General features: G+C 53.9%; 1 protein-coding gene across 3 annotated transcripts in view; it reads right to left on the bottom strand.

The window, feature by feature from the left end:
- Positions 1-9,791, bottom strand: part of BCORL1 (BCL6 corepressor like 1) — a 58,237-nt gene extending 48,446 nt beyond the window's left edge. The window contains exons 1-2 of one of the 3 annotated variants that reach the window (XM_055563772.1): positions 9,666-9,791; positions 9,021-9,100 (exon numbers count right to left, since the gene is read on the bottom strand). The gene's annotated coding sequence lies outside the window, so the exon portion shown is untranslated. Of the gene's footprint in view, positions 1-7,199; positions 7,316-8,014; positions 8,195-9,020; positions 9,101-9,665 lie in introns of those variants that run through there. The other 2 variants (XM_055563771.1, XM_055563773.1) reach the window with 2 other exon arrangements.
- Between the last annotated feature and the right edge of the window lie 3,040 nt (positions 9,792-12,831).

Below are 12,831 nucleotides of genomic sequence, written 5' to 3'. Positions count from 1 at the left end.
TCCTCACCAAGCTTTGGCCTTTCTTAAAAAAAAAGTCTCCTGGACCTCTTACACAAATATTTGGAGAGGCCATGTCAGCCTACTTTTTTTCCCTATTCTCTCACCCCAGACTATGGGCTTAACTCATTTTATAGACATTATTCATCCAAAGGTATACACATACATACACACATTTAGCTCACAGAATTTCAAACTCTCAATATTGGCTCAATCTGCTATCCATCTATAGAGTTTTCAAGGCTAGGAAGATTTTCTACCTCTTTTAATAGCTCCTCCCAATAGTGCATAGCACGATACAAGGCATGCAATATGCACTTGATAATTAAATACTTGCTAAACTATGGGTAAAAATGGAAATCCCCACTACCCACTACCCCATACAGAAACCAAGAACAACCCCATGTAAAAAGCATTGGGCCTATGAATTCCTTTTACTTCCTGTGCTTCTCTCATAAACTTTCTCTTCTTTCTTCTCCTTACTTCCATGATAAAGAAATCACAGAAATAAAATAAAATTGGACTGGAGCAAAATAATAAAGTCAACTTCCAATTATCTGAGGGTGGCTTAGCCACAGCTAATTTTTAAAGCCAGTCAACTTATGGACTGCCTTCTGCCACTTACGGTACATGTGTGCTCAGGGAACAACTCATTTTAATATTTGCCTAAGCAGAATATAAACAGGAACGTAAATCTGCTGGGGAGGGGGATAGGCAGAGAATAATAATGCATTTCCAAAGTCAAACAGAAATCATTAATTTGTTCACTCATCTACTGTTTTAAATTGGCCTGATATCACACTCTCCCTATATCGGCATAGTTGATTGTTGGCATCAAAGTCCACTTTGGCTGCAGAGAGGGACTGTAGTTTACAGCCCATCATTTTCCCTGCCCAGAACTTTGGTTTGGGGATACCTGAGCTATTTGAGACGCTAATCTCTCCCATTCAATGCTGATGAACATCCTTGTCATAGAGCCATCCCAGACCTGGGCTCTATCCATCAGCTCTTGTAGAAATTCCAGATGTCAGAGACAGCTGGAAAGCCCAACGAGTCATAATTAAACACAGAAGCCCTTTTCAGAAAGCAATAGATTTTTAAAATGTCACCCTGGTAAACTACTTTTGGGTCATTTTTAAACCATGGCCCAAAATGTGCCCTGAAGTTTCGACTGGATATACACCCTTCAGTTCCTGCTCTGAAACACTGAGCCATGTTACAGCACAGCTGTTAAAGAAGCTGCCACTTCCACCTCAAAGGTGGATGCAACAATGCAGTAATGAGCCAAGCTATTTCTTCCTACCACATCGTAAATGCTAAATATGTACTAATACAACAGGAATATGGAGAAAGAGCACAGAGCATCAAGATATAAGACGAGCACTCAGGAGCTATTGACAGTTTTCTTTCTGCCACCACATTTACCATAGCATAATAAAAAAGATAATGTTATAGGACACAATTGAATAAGAAAAACTAGTTACACTATAATATGAAATTATACTACTAGATTATACCATAATACTAAATGCCATTATTGGGCACTTGCTATGGACCAGGCACTAGAGACACATCATCTTGTGTAATCCTCACAGCCCTGTGAGACTGGGACCATCATCTCCATTTTATAGATGAGAAAACTGAGGCTCAAGAAAGTTCCACACAACTAGGAAAGAGAAGCATGAGGACTCTAACATAAGGCTGTATGTCTCCCAAGGCCTCCAGGTAATTCTGATGAAGGCTAACGTCTGAGAACCACCGAACCACACTAACCTCTGTGTCGTACCACCAAGTCCTGCTGAGTAAAGCTTCGTCATGGTAAGATACCTAATCACCTCTCAGGTCAGGTACAGGGTGCATCCGCTCATGTGGGGTTCAGGGTCGCATGTAGAGCACTTCTCTAGAGAACTTGGAAAAATGAAAACCTGCTCGTTCTCCTTGTCCCTGGACACCAGCATTATAACAAAACTTAACTGTACCCTTAAATGGCACTAACACTAAGATTTCTAGGCATACCTTAGCAATGAGGTAACCAATTTTTGTTTCTTAGCAGACAGTCAAAGAAGCCTGAAACACAAAGCTTTGCCTGCCCCTCAGTACTCTCAATTCTTCACGGATACTTAGCCTAAGGTCTTCTTAAAATCCAAATGAAGATGTATCCTGCGACACATACTCTCACGAATAAGCTGAAAATCACCCTATTTTACAAACAATAAATCATCTCTCTTCAGATTCATCACAATTCATTGACCAGGGAGAATATGACCTTGACATGGAGCCTGCAGCCACTTTTTAAACAATGATCCACTTTTTAACATTTTATGGGGAAAGGGTGGCTTCTGCTTTAAAAAAAAAAAAAAGAGGGAACCAGAACAGCATATTTGAATTATGGGGATAGAAACAAAGTTAAATTTTACTCTTGACCAGAATTCAACTTCAGTTCACCAAAGAAAGTTTTCATCATAAAAGAGTGCTTTTAAGTTATGAACAGTAGGAAAGCGTATGATTTAGAAAGAGAACAGGTTCTACGTTATTTTAAGGATGACCATTCAAAAACTGGCGTTAATAAAGCCTAGTTTGTATGTGAGATTACATAAAATACTGTATAGCATCCTACTGCAATGGCACCCCACTCCAGTACTCTTGCCTGGAAAATCCCATGGACGGAGGAGCCTGGTGGGCTGCAGTCCATGGGGTCGACAAGAGTCAGACACGACTGAGCGACTTCCCTTTCACTTTTCACTTTCATGCATTGGAGAAGGAAATGGCAACCCACTCCAGTACTCTTGCCTGGAAAATCCCATGGACGGAGGAGCCTGGTGGGCTGCAGTCCATGGGGTCGACAAGAGTCAGACACGACTGAGCGAATTCCCTTTCACTTTTCACTTTCATGCATTGGAGAAGGAAATGGCAACCCACTCGAGTGTTCTTGCCTGGAGAATCCCAGGGACGGGGGAGCCCGATGGGCTGCCGTCTCTGGGGTCGCACAGAGTGGGACACGACTGAAGCGACTTAGCAGCAGCAGCAGCAGCATCCTACTGGCCGAAAGGTAGATTACTTCTTATTACCTCCCTCTTTGGCCAGTCAGACGCTAAACCTTCTGGCAAGCAGAGACTCACATCCAACTGGAATGTCAGCATTAAGAAATTTCCTCTCTGGGACTTCCCTGGTAGTCCAGTGGCTAAGACTCTGCCCTCCCAATGCAGGGGGCCCAGGTTCAATGCCTGGTAAGGTAACTAGATGTTGCAACTAAGAGTTCATACTCTCCAACTAAAAATCCCACATGCCACAGTTATAACCCCAGCTAAAATCTGGCACAGCCAAATAAATAAATAAACAAATATTTTAAAAAGAAATTTATTTTCCTTTTGAAAACTCAAAGGTGTAGGGTCTTCCTTTTGCCCTTAATGTAGTCATCAGTGGCTTCTCCCTTTCACTGTCTATTTTACCCCGACAATTTCCACTTTCCTCAGCACTCTTTCCACTCCACTCTAGTGTTCACTTTCCCACCAAACTCAACCATGAACTTCTCTCTCTATCCTGGAATGCTGGTTGATGCTGGAAAACAGCTCTCTACCGTCTGAGGCCGTTCTAGCCCATCTCAAACTTAGCTCAGCCTAGAAGCAATGAACCACTCCAGCTGTCCAACCCCAGATTAACGCCTCTTCTCCCTGCTCCCACCCCGCCCTCCCATTCTGGCCCTAGGCTCTCAGGCCACTGTGCTTTATCCTGTTTCATTCTGGAATTTCCATCATTCACCTCCCTATATCTAGTATTCCGCCCACTTGCAGACTGGAAAAACTGGTGTATTCCCTCTTTCTCCTTCTTTCAAGGCCATTCTACTAACAATGGTGAATTCCTATCCCCATTCTGTATACTTACCTTAGTTGAGATTTTATAATTAACGCTCAGACTTTTAAGCCCTGGATCCCAGCTAACCTCTGCTTCCTGGGCCCTCCCAGGGCAGCAGCCATCAAAGCAAGTTTTTATGTTCCTCACACCAACTCCAGATGACATCTGAATAAACTCTGGCTCATTATCCCACTCTCTTTCTCTATTCTGCATTTTTCAGTCTGTATAGTATCTCTAAACTTCCTATTTCCTTATGTGTAAATATGTTTGTTTCTTCCCATATATCAGTTTTTCTCCCTAGCCCTACTTTTACCCAAGATCATCCTTCTTTCATGGGGTCACAAAGACTCAGACATGACTTAGCAACTGAATGACAACAATATCCTTCTCTCTTGCCCAAACCTTACTTATTCTAGCATGAAAGTTAAGAGTCTTAAAGGGTCTTCAAACTTTACTTTGGAAACATTATCCTGGAGATTTTAAGGTTCCACTTTTTCCTAGTTGGCCCTAAAATGGGACCAGTGATAACCACCTCTCTTCCCTCTTCACTGCCTATCCAACCCACTTCTGACTTCTCTTTTTGCCTTCCTTCTTTCTAATATTCAAATCCTTTCCTCCTATAATTCTGTTCCTCTAAAAGAATATGCTCTCTAAAACCCATAATCCAGACTCATCATGTTGAGAACCTTCCCTCCCCACCCCCATGTAGTGAACTATAGCATGAATAAGGCAAAGAGATGTCTGGAGGAACCCCTTTTGCTTCCCAAGAAAGTTTACACTCCTGAGAAAGAAAGGGATCCTCCTTCCCTCCCTATCCTCTCCTGGTAAATCAATACAGCCAGATCTACAAGTGCCCTTGGTACAGCCACCATTTCCTGTGGAACTGCCTTCCACTCTGCCCAATCCAGACTCCAACTGCGGGGCTTGACAGGGACTCAGCTTTCCTCTGCCCTAGCCCGACAATCTGCCATCTCCTCCTTGTGACCTAAAGAACGAGCCCTCCTTAACCCAGACATCAAAGTCCACCCCACTTCCTCCATCAGCGACTTCTTAGGGCCAGAACATAAAGAAACCGACCTACCTTTGCTGCAAACCTAGCAATAGGGTCAGCCCTCTTATTAATGACGCCAATGTGAGTAAGGCTCTGCCCCATGGCCTGTGCCTCTTGTCCCTTACATCCACCCCCAGGGCAGCTGCCTCACTTGCCATGTCAAAAGATGAGTCTGCCTAGCAATGTCCACACAGCTTAGTCAAGATGGCCATGTCCCTCCTCAACTCCATCAGCCTTCAGATTCTCTTAACTTCCATAACCAAGCCTCCTGCTTCTCCTAGCTCCCCCAGTCTCTCCTACTAACTTTGCTGCTCCATCAATATTTAACAGGTTCCTCACTCTACATTTTGCTTCTATTTGGAGTCCCTGGATAATTTATAGGATTAGGTTACCCCCATTTAATCCCCAGTGGAATCCTCCAAATTTCTTTCCTACATAACTGTCCTCTTCAGTACTACATGGTGACATCACCATCCAATTTAAGTACCCCTAAACTCTGCTCCATTGTGCTGCCTACCGTCTCTCCCAAAATAAAGCTTCCCCTCTCCCAACATTCAAGGACAGGACAGGTAAACAGAAAATTAAGTGGCCTTTTAAGTGCCTTCCAATGCTGTAATTTTATCATCAACCTTATCCACTCCCAACCCCAAACGCATCCTGCATTCATTTCCCCTGAAATACGTTTCAGCGGAGTGACTTTGAAAAATAGCCTTCTAAGCTGAAAGACCCACGGGCTAACCAGGGTAGCGCAAACCTACCAATGCACCCAAGAAGTGTCACCAAACATTTTTGCAATTGTACTCCACCTCTGTGCCCAATCGCCTGGAGAGTATTCATTCGGCTGTCACAGAAGTTATCAGGCTCCCTTCCCACTCTAGCATAAAGAGCCCCTAAACTGGGCTAGACTCCTGGGCTAGCCTCGTCCTCACCAAGATACGCTTGTCCTTACTGTCTACTCCAGGAGACACCAAGAATGAGTAAGTATCACCGCATCAACAGCTTCATTCAAGCAACGTCTAAAATTTTCAAAACAATAAAACAAAAACAGTGCTTCCACCGCGGGTGGGGTGGGAGGGTGGAACAGAAGCCTTCACCCCCCACACCGGCCTCCGGGGTTTGCAGTCTGCTTGCCTTGTGCCTTCCCCTTGACCACGTCTTTCCCTACAACGATCTCCCCCACCTCCATAACTCGAAATCCCCAGCTGAGGTGCGGCCGGCTCCTCCCAGCCTTGCCCCGGACGTCCCTCTGGCCCAGCCTTCCTCTCGGCGGGACCCCGGCGAGCAGGGCCCCCTCCATCTTCCAGTTCACCTCCCGGTCCCTTCCCGGGCCCCTGGGCACCCCCGCAGGGCTCTGTCCCGAAGCAGAACCTCGACGAGCCAAGCCCACGAGGCCCGTCGCGGGACCCACCCCCCGCTTCCTTCTCCCAGCACCTCGTCCTCCATGCACCCGGCCCCCGGGGCTCTCCGTCGTCTTCGTCCGGGCTCGTACCGCCCCCCGTCGGGGGCTCCACCCCCCGCCTGCCCCCGCCCCCAGGCCGGCCCCCTCCCCACCGCGCGCCGCCGGCGCCCTCTGCCCCGGCACGGGACTCCCTTTGGCCTCCGTTCCCCGCCCAGAAGCGGCGGCGGCGGCGGCAACGGCGGCGGCGGCCCCAGCAGGAGCAGCAGCGGCGGCGGCAGCGGCGGCGGCGGCAGCAGCGCCGCCCCGGCCCCGCCCCGCCGCCCGCCGGAGCCCCACGCCCCGCCCGCCCGCCCCGCCGCGGGACTGCTCCCCCCGAAGCCCACCACTAAGCCCCCCCGCACTCCCCAGCCCCGATCTGTTCGAATCCAGCTCAGCCGGGCCTGCTGTCCGTTCCTCACGCCCCTCAGGACCCGGGGTGGGGGAGCCCTGGGGTTCGTGGCCATCCCTCTCCCTCCTTCCCCAAGGGCTGAGGGATTGCCCCTGATCCCGAAACCCGGCCCAGTAACCGGAGCCTCCCTCCTTGCAGCCCTCGCTATGCTCTCAGACCCCTCGCCTTCAGGCCTGGCGCGAAGCGGGTGGAGAGCTTGCACGCCGGAATCTCCCCCCTGGCTTGCCAGGGCTAGTATGAATTACCCCCATCTCATCCTCCTTCAATTTAAGCCCCTTCCACGCCGCGCCCGGCCCGGCGGCCCCCGCCCCTAGAGCGAGGGCAGCGGAGCCAGGGCGCTCCGAAGTCATCCCCCGCCTTTTTTCCAGGGACTCGGATAATTGCCCCTGCCCCCATCACAGCACTCCCACTCCCGAACCCAGGCCCCGCCGCCACCTAGGGGTACCCCTTACCCTACGGTTCCTGCACCCCGACACCAGGGAGAAAGCAGCCCTTCAGAGCACCCGTCGCACCTCCCCTCTGAGGTTGGAGGGTATTTTCTCCTGCTCTCTTCAGGACTTCATCACGGACAGCCCCCCCACCTCAAAAAAAAAAAAAAAAAAAAAAAAAAACAAGCCCTTTCTCGCCCTGCCCTGCTGGCCAGCCTCCCTTCGGATCGTCGGATCCTCGGAGCAGGGGGTTGGGGCCAGGTAGTTAACAAGACCGATGCCTCCACCTCTCCCTTTCCGAGGAGTGGGGTAATTCCAATGGTTTCCCCCCAGGATCAACCCGACCCCCGTTTCCATGGAGACCCCCGCCCAGCCAGGAAGAAGACTCTCGGATCGTGGTGAACAAGTCTCACCTGGCTAAGGGAAGAAGGGGTGAGGAGGGGGTAGGGTAGGGCACGGATGGGGTACGAAGGTGGGAAGTAGAGGGGAGCTGTCCCAAAGGGAGGGGCGAGGGCAGATTGAGCTCCAGGGAGCGCTACGTCCGGGGACACGAAGAGGACGGCGCCCCCGGGGGACAAGCAGAGCGGCCGCGGGGCGAAGAAGGGACAGGGTTGGGGAAAGGCTTGAGGTAGAAAGGAGCGGGTGGGGGATATGAGAAAGCTGGGGAGTCAAAAGGGGTGGAAGGGTTGGGGGAGAGAAAAAAAAGACGCACCTGTTCCCGACTCGGCTCCGCGGGGAGGCTCAGGCCGCCACCCGGACTCCCTCTAACCCCTTCAGAGCCACCACCCGCCTAATACTGCCCCGATCTGATGCCCCCTCCGCCCCTTATTGCCACCGACCTCCTTCTCCTCTCTCTCGGCGGCGGCGGCGGCGGTCGGACTCTAGGAACTGAGAGGAAGAAGGGAGGGCTCAGCAAAGCGGAGGAGAGACAGAGCCACACACTGGCAGCAGCCGCGGCGAGCGAAAGAGTGAGGGGGAGAGCGGTGTGTGTGTGTGTCTGTGTGTGCGAGCGAAGCCTGGTGGAGTGGGTGCCGGTCGCAGGGCTCGACGGGAAGTGGAGTCCGGTCGGGTTCGCGGGTGGCGCCGGCCCCCGCTCTGCGGGACTACAACTCCCAGAATGCTGCCTGCCCGGGGGGAGGAATAGGGAGGAGGAGGCGAAGGGAGGGAGCAAGCAAGAGAGGGAGGGACGAAAGCAGGGAGCAAGCGGCGGCGAAGGGGGCAGAGCCAAGCAGCCCCGGTGACACTGGGAGGGGAGGGGAGGAGGAGGGGATCGCTGCGAGGACCGAGCGGATTCCGGAGAGGGAGGCAGCGGTGGCTGCAGCAAGCCGGGCAAAAAGCTAGACTCCCAGGAGAGGCGAAGGCGCTCAATTCGAGGGGCTGCAGAAGCCCCACGCCCCCCCCCCCCACCGTACGCTCCACCAAGGGGGAGGTTGAGGAAGGGAAAAGATCAGTGCACCACGGTCAGGGGTTTCTCTCTTTCTTCCAACGCTCTCCACCTTATGCCCCGACCTGACTTTCTCAGGCCACCGGTGCTGGATCCAATGTGCAAATCCGGAGACCCCCGATCTCCCCTGCCCAGCAGCACGGAGCAGACGCATTCAGTCCCCTTCTCCCAGGGGCCTGAGGGAGGCTCCCCTTGCTGGCAGGGCGTGACTCCCCCCTTCTTCCCGCCCCCCCTCGTCGCCACCCCTCATCTCCCTCCCCGGAACCCCTCCCTTGAAGCCGGGGCTCGCGTCTCCCTCCCCGCCAAGAAAGGGAGTCCCTCGGGGGCGACTACCCAGCCCCCTCCCTTATACTGGGCCCTTACCCACCAGTATCCCCTTCTTTAGTGTTGCCCCCCCTCACCTAAGTAATAGTGGGGGCGACCCGAGTTGGACTGGTGGCTACTTTTCCTCCGAGACCAGCCGTCCTTGGCCACGCCGACCCTGTGTAGAGACAGAGAAGCACATTAATACTGCCGTTCCTCCCCTCGAGTTCGGATGCCCGTGGAAATGGCTCACAAGGAAAGAGGGGTTGGTAGTGGAAGTGAGCTGGGGGTGAATCCCAATCCTCAAACCTCATCCCACGCGTGGAAATCCAGAGATTCGTCCTCTTCCTTAAAAACCATCAAATCGCTTGGGGAGGGGGGGCGTTAGTTGGGGTAAATTAACTAAACCCCAATGTCCATGCGACTCGAAGCGACGCTACATGTAGGAATAAAGATAGGAACTAGGCTGCCGCCGCGAGAGGAAAAGTATACCCACCCCCCGCCGTCGTCCACCCCCAAACACACACCCCTAGAAGAGTCAGATGGCCGAGTAAGGCGGGGGAGGCGGTGGGAGTGCTGGAGAGTAAAAAGGTTGTGGCGGGGAGGGTCCGCGGCCCCCTGAGAGCAGAATCCAGATGCTAAAGAGGTTGGGGGGGGGGTGTGCGGCATAATTGCAGACAGTGTCTCTCCGCGCTTTTCCCGGAATCGCCGCCGAACACCGTCTAACACTCGTAGTTGCTTACCAGTCAATCCCCTAGCCCCATTTGTGCGCGTGAGGCGGCCGGAGCCCGGGAAGCCCGGGCACAAACTCCGCGGAAGCTGGCCTTCGCCGCCGCCGCGCTACCACGGGCCTCCCTCCCTTTGCTGGCGGCCCCGCCGATCTACCTTCGCCCCCGGCCGAGGCCAGACCCCGCTTCCAACTCCACGCCCCTACTCCACCCCCAGCCCCCCCTCCCCTCGCCCTCTCCCCGCGAGTCGGGCCCAGCCCCTAGCACCGCCCCGCCCTACCGCTCGGTCCCGAGCCCAGCAAGTGCCCCGAACTCGCCCCCCGCCCCCACGCCCAGGCCAGTCCGGCCGGGCCTGGTTTCCCCCTCCCGCCGCGCCCCGCCCCCGAATCCACGTCCTACTTCGCCACCCAACTCGGCCCGGTCCGGGTTCGGCCCGCGCCCAGGCCACTGGAGTCCCCGGTTCGGTCCGGTGTACGGCCACCCACCCCGCCCTTGCCTGGGTGCTGGCCTGGCCCGCTGCCTGCGCCCGCCGAGCCGACTCGGGCGCGCGGTCCGGGTCCCGGTCCCGGTGCCGGCCTCGGTCCCGGCGGCGTTGCCGCGTCTCGCCACGAGGGCTGGGTCCACGCAAGATCCGAACCCGCGCGGGGTGGGGGCGGCGGAAAGCAAGTTTCTTTATCTCCCCTCCGCCCCCGCCGCAGGGCCGCGCCGTCCCCCCCTCCCACGGCGCCCCCTTCACCTGGGCAGAGCCCCTCGCCGGCTGTCGCAACTTTGCTCTTCTCCACGCTGCCGGGGAAGCGGGCGAAGCGCGAGGAGGAGGGAGGTGGCGGGGGGTGCTGGGATCAGGCCGCTGGGCTCTGGGAGGACACGTGGGGGAGGAGGGGAAGGAGGAGGAGGAAGGGGGGGCGGGCCTGCAGTTCTCGGGGCTCCCCCTGCCAGCCCCGGGGAAGCCGGAACCTCGCCAGGCAGCCGCAGACCCCGCACTGGCCACGGGGGAAGAACGGAGCCACCTTCCCCGGCCAGCCCTTGGCTCCAGGAAGGAGGGGGGGCGAGCAACGCCGCTCGGGGTCGGAGAGCAAGCGTTTTCGCTCGAGCTTTCTGTGTGACTCTCTCTCTCGGTTTAGCCTCTGTGTAAGCGGGTGGTGGTTAGGGTCTTGCGTGCGCGGGGTGGGGGGCGCCCTCGCCGGACGCCCCGCCCCTCCCCCGGTCCCCCACTTCCCTAACCCGGGCGACCTCGGTGCGTGGCTCCGACGCTTGGGCACCGAGGCCGCCCGCGGGTGCAGCCCCAGCCCCGGCGCCGAAGTGGGACAGGTGCTGGGGAAGGGAAAATGCCGGGGCTCGCTGCCTCGCTTTGCGTCTCCGGGGCGTCCCACCCTTCGTGGCAACCGCCCCGGCTGCAAACCTCCCTAGGCAGACCTCAAAGGGCAGCCCCCGGCCTGGGCGTGGAGACATTGGGGTGGGGGGCGGGAGTGAGAGGCCCGAGGGAGGAAGGAGGAGGGGGCGAAAGGTCTGTAAAGGGGGAAGCCTGCACGACTCGGGCCAAAAACCTGGCTCGAAGAGGATTCAGCTTCTGCCCGCTTTCTCTGGGCTCCTCAGACACCAAACTGAACCTCTTGACCCTTACCCTTTACCCTAACGACTCCTTTCCTAGCTAAAGGAATAAATCCTCCGACGTGTTTACATCCCAGGCTATCCCTGGGACTGAAGGGCTGAGAAGCCTGCGCGGTCCACACTGGAACTCTGATGACTTTACATTAACTCTGAGGAGGAGAGCAGCTTGCGATGGATCTCAAGCTGCTGGCCTTCTTGCTTTCAGTCTTTGGGTATTTCTTAGCAGTTCCAGCCCTGAGTCCCTGGTGGGGACTTCAAAGGCATGGCCTCAACCTAGAGGGTATTAGGGGAGGTGCCCAGCAGTTCCTGGAGGGTTCAGGGCATTATTGTCAACGGAATGTGAAATGAATAGCAGGAATTTGAAAAAAATCTTTATGTGCAGATATATTGATATTATTTATTACATATTTATCTATACTAAGGAAGCCAGAGGGTGATTTGGACTAAAAGGAAGCCCAGCAGGATTAATGTCTTCCTCCTCCTTCTCCCCGCCCCCCCCCCACCCCTGCCTTTGTCCTAGGCCCAGAGGTTCCATCCCTAAGCTATGGGGTGTCTTCTCTCCTTTGGAAGGACTTTAGAGATGGCAGTTGAGACTTGCCTGGTATGTCTGCCTCACCTGGTTTGAAGGATGCCCGTGAGGACTGTGGAGGAGGGCAAGCCATGAAGGCTGCAGTGGTTCTGCTTTTAAGGCCTGGCGTTCTGCAACCCCTCTTGCTTGTTCTCACCAACCTCAAAATCTGTTGCCAGCAGTGAGGACAGACTGCTTGCCATTTTACTTTGCTTGGGGACCCTCTTCACTAGCTGTTTTACTTGACCACTCCCATCCTGCCATGCACCCCATGCACATACATTAAAAAGTGCTTGGCCTTAGTTGCACCAAGGGAAAGTGAAGATTTGGAAATGATTTGTTTAAGCTAATCAATATATGAACTCAGAATGCATTCTTAAAGGGGGGAAATTGCCTCTATCAGGCCTGATAACGCAGACCCCACCAATTCTGCTTTGATTCACATTGGCCGTCTTCAGTGATTTTAATTAACCTGGTAATTACTGCATCTCCACGTCTCTTAAGGCCTTAGGGCTACTTTGCTCCTTGGTTTGAGGCTGAGATGGATTTTGGACATCTCCATTCCCTCTCGTTTGTGTCTCACCATTTGGCTGCATCATTTATCTGGCGAAATGAAGGTTGGGGCAAGATGGTTATTTCCTGGCTGAAGCTCTAGCTTTTCTGAGCCCTTTCCTGTTGGGGGCCACACTTCCTGCCCTACAGGAGATGATGGGAAACCAAGGAGCAGGGTAGGGAGAGCTGTGGGAAACCTTGTAAAGAATGTAAATTTAAATGATTGTTTTATTTGAGGCTAGAACCACAATATCATCATCATAATACCTTACCTTTGTACAACATCGGAGTGTTTACAAAGCCCTTTCAGTTGTGTTATTTCATTTGTTTCTCACTACAGCTCTTAATTTTGTAATTGAGGAAACTGAGGCCAGGAGCGGCTATGAGCGGCTAGCTGAAGGTCACATGGCTAGTGAGTTCCCGAACCAGGATTCAACCTCAGTAATCCTGTTT

The sequence above is a fragment of the Bubalus kerabau genome, chromosome X, assembly GCF_029407905.1.
Source record: "Bubalus kerabau isolate K-KA32 ecotype Philippines breed swamp buffalo chromosome X, PCC_UOA_SB_1v2, whole genome shotgun sequence".
In the NCBI taxonomy this organism is placed as follows: domain Eukaryota; kingdom Metazoa; phylum Chordata; class Mammalia; order Artiodactyla; family Bovidae; genus Bubalus; species Bubalus kerabau.
Note: the sequence above shows the minus strand (reverse complement) of the source record. Positions and strands in the feature narration are given on the sequence as shown.